The 9083-nt window shown below is 35.3% G+C and overlaps 1 non-coding gene across 1 annotated transcript; it reads left to right on the forward strand.

Annotated features, from left to right (window-relative positions):
- Positions 1-3467: 3467 nt before the first annotated feature.
- On the forward strand, positions 3468-3658 carry LOC141364450 (U2 spliceosomal RNA). Its single transcript, XR_012370170.1, has one exon. It is a non-coding gene; the product is annotated as a U2 spliceosomal RNA (small nuclear RNA).
- Positions 3659-9083: the final 5425 nt, after the last annotated feature.

Raw genomic sequence — 9083 nt, forward strand, 5'->3', positions numbered from 1 at the left:
TTTTCGTTCAAAGAAAAAAAGCAGCGTGGCACGGAAGGAATGTTTGACTGAAATGGAATTTCGCCCTCTATTTTCCTTACAAACATAAACCAGAGAGAAGGGCCTGATGGCATCGTGTTGTACCTTGTATTCGGTGATTGAAATCGAAAAAAAATCGAATAGATCTATATATAAACACAATTGTTTTGTCGAACAGAGACAATGGCGGCATGCTCCAGCGTCGCCTATATGCCCATTTCACAAAATGGCGGCTTTGACCGGAAGTAGGGAAAACATTTTACTGTAATGACGGGGGTCGTTGTCCAAAGTGTGCCCATTTGAAGAAGTACATACACGTTTTACTTCTCATTTCTTTAGACTGAATAATTGTTTCTTATTAATTCCAAAGTATGTGACGTGATGATCTAATCGTATGTGTTATTCCTCGTTTGCTTGCATGTGTAACCTTTGGTTAAAGGTATGAAAAGGAACCGACTAGGTCACCTGGGTTATTTATTCACACAGGAAAATAGATTGAACCCAAGAGAAAAAATAAACAAACAAAAAAGTTACAAAAATATGAAAAGGACCCTGCTGGTTCGGATGGGATTAAAGACAGAGACGTGACTCTCCAAAAATAGTACAAATTTATTTTTTACAGAAAGTGCTTAAAAATATTTAAAAGATAAAATTTACGGCCCACCGGTTATTTACCCACAATTGGAGAGACTAGATTAAATTCACTTTTTAACAGAAGGGACAAACCACACAGCAAATCAGTGCATAGTTCTTAAAAGCAGTGACGAACCAAAAATAAACCAAAACACACAAACATACTCTCGCCTTCTGTTTAAGTCTCAAAAACCACCGCTCAGATATTACATGTGGAAATAGTTATATAAATGGTACATACACTTATATACACACGTAAAGAAAGAAAAAAACTGCAGGACAGCAAAATACAGTTAACTCCCGATGACTATTTAAACAGCGTCCAAGCGGCTCACGGAGCAAAAATACAAAGCCTTTTAGTTTAATAAACTTCCACAAAAAATAAATATCAAATCCTTACGCAAACATGTATGCGACGAGACTTAAATCATGCAAAACATGAATGGTAACCAGACGTGCTTGTTGTGTACAGGGAGTGCATTTATTTGTAAACTTTTGCTAAATCAAAATGGTTTATTTTTTATTTTACTTTTTTACCTGGGTTTTTGGGAATACTTTTATATATTTCACAGCTATATAATTGGTTATAATAACGCACTTTTTGTTTATAAGCACGTTGAAATACATTAACACAGGATAATGCGGCAACAAATCAAATGTGCATTTAAATGCAACAAGCAAAATAAATAAAGCAAATCCATGCAAGCAAACGAGGAATAAAACACACCGCGATTAGAAAATCAGATCGCATACTTTGTAATTGAAAATAAATAATAATTAATTCTAAAGAAATAAGAAGTAAAATGTGTAAGTATTCCTCAAAATGTGCTTTGGACCAAGACCCCGTTCATCACAGCAAACGGGAGCAGACCCGAATAGGTATGTCTAGTTGTTTTATTTAAAATTTCCAGCCGTCTGTAAATTCATGTTTGGAAGAAAAAAGTAAATTAAGGTCTGTCTTGCTGTTATTGTCTTGTTTTCTAGTAAATATCTGACAATTCTTAAATCGACATGCATTTACTTGTTACGCAAAGTGGCTTAAGATGTTATGTATTGTAATAATTGAAATAAATTACAAAAATCAACAGGTTTATATTTAAAACAAGTAAAAATATCTGCCGGCGGGGTAAGAAAAATAAACTTAATTTCAGTTTCAACTTAATTCAATAATAAACTCAATTTAGGTTTATTTCCCTTAACCCACTGGCATATATTTTTACTTGATTTAGGCCTTAACCTATTACATTTTAGAATTTATTTCAGTAAACAAGACTTAAAATCTAAGCCACTTTGCTTAACAAGAAAATGCATCTCGATTTAAGAATTATTTTTTTACTCGAAAACAGAAAAAAAGTAGCAAGTAAACGAACAGATTTGGATGTTTAAAACACTTAAACACTTTTTTCACTCTACCCTTCATATTACAGCTGTCGAAAAACCACAGCAACGTCGACAGACCTGGAAGCATAGCTGTTTGCTTGTTGCGTTTAAATGGACATTTGATTTCTTTACCAGCATTGGATTTAGACCATTCAATGAGAATAGTTAACAGCGTTCATTATGATTGATAAGCCCTTAATGGAGAATGAAGTCTGCATACATTAAAAGCCTTATTTTATTCCAAAATGTATGCGACGAAACTTAAATCACGCAAAATATGAATGGTAACGAGGCGTGCTTGTTGTGTACAGGGAGTGCATTTATTTGTAAACTTTTGCTAAATCAAAATGGTTTATTTTTTATTTGCTTTTTTTACCTGGGTTTTACCAGGTTCGCATTCCGGACATTTTTAATCCACAGTGTATGCAGTTATTTAGTAGAAAATGATATGCTGTTTTTTGGTAGAATTTTGTGTGAGCTAAAGAAAGTGATGCCAACCCAGCAAATACAAAAACGTTATAAAAACGTTTTGTGTTTGCTGGGAATACTTTTATATATTTCGCAGCTATATAATGAATTATAATAACGCACTTTTTGCTTATAAACAAATACATTGAAATACATTAACACGGAATGATGCGGCAACAAATCAAATGTGCAACAAGCTAAATAAATAAATAAATAGAAAATCAGATCGCATACTTTGTAATTGAAAATAAATAATAATTCATTCTAAAGAAATAAGAAGTAAAATGTGTAAGTATTCCTCAAAATGTGCTTTGGACTAAGACCCCCTTCATCACAGCAAACGGGAGCAGACCCGAATAGGTATGTCTAGTTATTTTGTTTAAAATTTCCAGCCGTCTGTAAATTCATGTTTGGAAGTTTTTGTCTTGTTTTCTAGTAAATATCTGACCATTCTTAAATCGAGATGCATTTACTTGTTAAGCAAAGTGGCTTAAGATATTATGTGTTGTAATAATTGAAATAAATTCTAAAAAGCAACAGGTTTATATTTAAAACAAGTAAAAATATCTGCCGGTGGGGTAAGAAAAATAAACTTAATTTCTGTTCCAACTTAATGCAATAATAAACTCAATTTAGGTTTATTTCCCTTAAACCACTGGCATATATTTTTACTTGATTTAGGCCTTAACCTATTACATTTTAGAATTTATTTCAGTAAACAAGACTTAAAATCTAAGCCACTTTGCTTAAGAAAATGCATCTCGATTTAAGAATTCTTTTTTACTCGAAAACAGGAAAAAAATACAAAGTAAACGAACAGATTTGGATGTTTAAAACACTTTAACACTTTTTTTTCACTCTACATATTCATATTACATACTACTTCATATTAGAGTTAAATGCCCGCTAGCCTCCACCCCGAAAGCCAGCGCCTTCGCCGGCTGCCCTTTGGCTGCGTCTATTGCGGTATCGCTTCTCGGCCTTTTGGCTAAGATCAAGTGTAGTATCTGTTCTTATCAGTTTAATGTCTGATACGTCTCCTACCCGGGGACTATACGTTAAATGGATTTTTGACCTTCGGAAATGGAAGCGGAGCTTGCTCCTTCCACTCCATGCATCGACGTGGTATTGCAGTGTTTCCATGAACGGTGCGCTCCCCTTCTCGGGGACAAATAAGTTAGGTAAAAATCAGAATTTGTTTCTTTTGTGCGTGAATGACAGAGTGTTTTTTAATTCGTGTGTTTTAAAAGTGCTGTGTATTCGTTGGCATTATTGGTTTAACGAAAAGCTTGCATGGAAATGAACACGCTGATAACGAAATGTTTTTGTAATGTATTTAATTATTTTCCTTACAGTTTGCGGAGGTGATACCAGGACGAATTAAACAGCCTCGACACAGCTGAAGGCGCAAGAAAATCGTACGAGACAGTTTGGGATGTTAAAAACACCTGAAAACTTTTTTTTCCACTACCCTTCATACTACAGCGGTCGAAAAACCACAGCAACGTCGACACGCCTGGAAGCATAGCTGTATTTGTTTAAGACAACGGGTAAAGTATTTTCTTGATTACCTAAATGACTTGCAGTAAGAACATATTTTAATTTATAATGATAACTCTGTCATCATTTATTCATCCTCGTGTTGTTTTCAACCTGTATGCATTCGTATTTTGGAGGTGACACGATGACGACTTAAACATCATCGACCAACCCAGTCTCACGGCAGTTCGTGCCATAGTCACGTAATTTAATCTATTGATTCGTGTTCATGGACACGATTTTCCCCTTTTTTTCGTGCTAGTCAGAACGACTTTCAATCTAATGTATTTCAATAGGAAGTATTTTTCGTGCCTGCACCACGTTTTTTTGTCCTATTATTTTTTCGTGTTTTTCAGCACGAATTTAATCTAATGTATTGCAATAGTATATACCCGGGAGCTGTATTGTTTTACTTTATTTGTCATTAATTTATTACACTTTAAGCGCTACTTTACTCAACATTTAATCAGGAGATGTTTATCCTTTTTTATTTGTTTAATATTCTGCATGATGATCGCCATTGTAAACCATCGTCAGCAGACATAATTGTTAATTTACGAGACTGCAGAGTTTTGCTACTGCAATCGTTTCCAAATGTTGCCGTTTTTTCTGAGAAATATTGATTTTTCGATCGGTTTCGTGTGTCAAATACAAGAGTAAATACTACACTACCCATGAGCCTTATCGACATCTACTATGGTGAAGGCACCAGCTAAAACTACATGTGGGCCCGCTGCAGATCACAATATTTTCTCAACACATGAACACTAACGTGTGCTTGATAGTTCAACAATACGATGTTATGGCCATCAATTTTGATTGTTTCTACTTTGATTGTAAAAAAAAAAAAATAAGCCCGTTTCGGACGCCTGCATTTCCCAGAATCCTCTCTGCCTCCGTTGCTATGGAATCTGAGCCAGTCCTCTTTGCTATTGGGTGATTTCTTCTTCGGTACTCGTAATTGACAGGGATTCTCTCATTACGCGTAAATCACTGTTCAGGTAAGTCAAGATGCTTTCGTTTAAAGTTCACTATTTGTTTAAATGTTATAATTCACGCCTTTCTTTTGGCATTAGGCTGACATTGTCATACCCGTGCGAAAATTAACCATGTTTTTGTGGTAAAAGTGTAGTAACCACGGTTTGTGTGTATCGATTATTTGCAAAATGGTTTTACTAAACCAAACATGGTTTAACTTCTTTTTCAAATCCATGGTTATTTCTTAACTGTAGTAAAACAATGTTTAATTTTCGCAAGGGAAGTCTAACGTTTCGTGTTAGAGAATTAAAGTCCCATTAAGAAGCTAACGTTAACCTAGTTTAAGTTCCCTGCTGAAAAAAACAGCAAGACCAGCATATGTTGTGTTTTGGTGCTGATTTGCTAGTGAACCCCAGCTAAACCAGCATTAGCACCAGCTAAACCAGCATTAGCACCAGCATCCCATGCTGGTCATACCAGCATATGTTGTGTTTTGGTGCTGGTATGCTGGTGACCACCAGCTAAACCAGCATAGACCAATGATTCCCATGCTGGTTTGATGCTGTTTTATTCAGCAGGGTTATCAACATTAGGGTAACTTAAAGTGGTCATTGCTTTATTGTGTGAGCTTAATATAGTCTAAAGTTTTAATATTTGTCTTATAATATTTGTAAGAAAATAGGAATCCCCACTATCGGGGTACACTATTTAAGCCTTATATTAGAGCTAATTTACACTACATAATAAACATTTTCTGTTCTCCCTGCAGGTCCTGTCAATCGAATCACCTGTTACAACTTAGATTTAACGTTGCTTATTTTATAAACCCAAAGGCACTTTTAAGAGCCATTGTTTACTACACAAGGCCATAGTTCGCTGACAGGCTGGGCCATATCGCATACATATCGCAGGCGATAGTTAATGCGAGATTGCCCCGGTTGTCGGGTAGCTATGGCTTTGTGTAGTAAATGCTGCTCCATCTCAAAGCAGGTGATGTTGGTGTACTACTAATCAAAGAACCGGCTTTACTGACGAGATGCGCATGACAATCACGTGCGATTTATCGTGCAGCCCTAGTAAGTAGAATTTCTTACACATTCTTGTATATCTCTTTTAATATATTGTTTTTATTTTAGTGGCAATTCTCTTCAGTAAACACATTTTCACTTTAACACATCACAGTCCTAAATTATCTACCACAACAAAATATAAGTGACACTTGGGAATTCTCTGAATGACAATTATCAAATAGACTGCATTCATACTGCTATGCAGATTCTGTAGTTCATCCAAAGCAACCTATTTAATGATTAACGTTTGGCCTTTATTTTGAATAAATTTATACAGTAGATTGTCACTGTCCAATTGCACAATAGTTACCATAGTTACCAGCCAAACCTATTAACCTTATGATGTCATTTATGTTTTTGCTGTTTTCTTTTAATGTATTACTCTTTCCTGTTTTCACATACTTGGTTATACAAAAGCTAAACTCACCATGAAGTAAAAAATATCCTGAATGACATTAACCAATATTCCATTCAGTAAATACACAATGTTGTCATTGCAGCTTGACAAACTCCATGCTACTGGATACAAGCCAGTTCTGCTTCGTGAAAAGGAGACCAAGAAGCAAAATATTAAGTGTGAGAGATTATCGCCTATGCCCAGGACTACCTTCAGAAGATCGGTTCCTTTTATGAATACCTTTGTGAAGGTGAGATGCATGCACTGTATTTTTAAAGTCACAGTTCACAGCTTGTGTTGAGTAGGCAAAATATTTGATCAATATTAAATTCTTAAAGGGGACATATCATGAAAATCTGACTTTTTCCATGTAAAAGTGCTATAATTGGGTCCCCAGTGCTTCTATCAACCTAGAAAATGTAAAAAAAAAAAAAAAAACGGTAACACAAACCATTTTCTGCAAGCATGTGGAAAAAATAGGTCATTGGCTCCCCTTGTGATGTCAGAAGATTCCACTCCTACAAAGTGGCTATTTTAACATGTTATAATAAATTATCTATATGGTATTTTAAGCTAAAACTTTACATACATACTGTGGGGACGCCAAGTCTTGTGAAATGTTCCCTTTGAAAGGATAGCTCACTCCATAAAACTGAAATTCAGTCATCAACACCTAAACTCATTGACAGTAAAACGTTGGGAGAGGTTTTTGTTTTTAAATAACCACAAAGTTTGTTAGCACAACACTGGATCTTTTCAAAACATTTGAAGTATTTCAATATTTATCTAACCTTAGACACAGTCAAACAGCACTCCATCAAACCATTCTGTAAGATTTGGCAAACAACAACTTATAAGACAACTGACTCAAACAATTTCTACAGTCCACTGCTTTTACCTGCATAGTATTGTGAGGTTTGAAAGCATTTGCACACGATTTGGGGATGAAGAATTATGGCATTTATTTTGATAGCAAACTACTATGATTATGTGATTGATCGGTATATCATGAATATTAATTAAGACATGGATAGTTGTGCATGGGGTACCTTTAAGGCCATTTCTATTTATAGCTTGCAGGCAGCACACTGGCCTTCAATCCACTTGGTAATTTGTGACGTAAGGATACCGTTTCCAGGTCCACGCCTTCACTGATTTTGAGTGAAATCTAAACAGACATTTACAACATGGTAGTTTATTGATTTCATGCATTTAAGCTAAGCTTTTATAAACTCACACTGTGCACTACCATTGTAATGACTGAACGATCATCTGGGATGTCCACATAGAGAGAGAGAGAGGTTAGAATTGTGATTGTATATCAGTATTTTTGTTTGTTTCCTCAGCATCTGATAGAGCTTTTGGACCCGGAAGCGGTGCTGTGTGATGTCAGACAAACAAGCGGATGGGATTTGGTACCCATAGTTAACTTGGTTCAAGCATATACCTGAATACATACTATGTTAACTTAGGAATTATTATGTTTGGAATGTTTTTTTTTTTGTAGAAGCCATATTTTATTTGTTTTCAGCCCACATACAACATAATTTTTAATGTTTAGGCACACTGACTTAAACAATTGTTTGTAGGGACACACATCAATTTAAATTTGTAAAGTCCTTTTGTAGGTCACTCAGTTACTGAATCAAATGAAAATGAATATCATTATACTCTTGTATATGAAATGTAGAGCTTACAATGCAGATGGACCATTAGCAGAAATAACACAAAAAAAGGAAACCATCAAATGTTGGCTTGAGACATCATACACTTACGCTGCTGCTAACTTGAAAGCATAAAGCATACATTTTTCTTTAAACAAACATCACACTTGGTGTTATTCTTTGAATTGATAATATATAAGCACTCTGTTTTTTCCTGATCAAAAGATATATTGTATTTGTTATGGTCCTATAGAATCAATCAAATATAGATTTGCACATATCTAACACATCCAATAGTCTATCGTTACCTCAGCTCTAATCTAAAGTGGCAATAAATCTGATTTGGAAAAATTAGACCATATGATTCAAACACTTAAGAGGTACAGCCCAATCCCATAGTTAAAGGATTCTTTTTTCTAATGAACACAAAGTGTGTTTAACAGAAGAAATACAATTCATAAAGGTTTAGAACAACATGAGGATCAAAAATTATAACAGAATTTTCATTTTTTTGTCAACTATCCCTTTAAAGTCTTATGTTTTAAAACATCCATATGATTTAACCTGCACAGGTTGGACCCAGGATTCCAGTGGCATTATGATCAGCTGGTTACACTGCACCTCACACCCTGTGACCCACTGGAGAATGCAAACAACTGGAAGAGATGACAAACATGGTGGAGCAGGCGACTACTACAGAGGGACAGGTGGAGGCAGCGAACACTATGGAAGGGCAGCTGGAGCAGGCGAGCACTACGAAGGGCCAAGGTAATTAAGACAGATTTTAAGAGTTGCCATTTATATCTGGGTTTCAAGTACTTAACCTATGGGTTACCTTAACGCTACCTGTTGTCCAGTGTTTTCCCATAGAGCTTTATTCAGGTTAAGGCTGATATATTTTCAGCATCAACATTGCATTGTGTGCATGTGAAATGG

The sequence above is a fragment of the Misgurnus anguillicaudatus genome, chromosome 6 (assembly GCF_027580225.2).
Source record: "Misgurnus anguillicaudatus chromosome 6, ASM2758022v2, whole genome shotgun sequence".
Taxonomy (NCBI): Eukaryota; Metazoa; Chordata; class Actinopteri; order Cypriniformes; family Cobitidae; genus Misgurnus; species Misgurnus anguillicaudatus.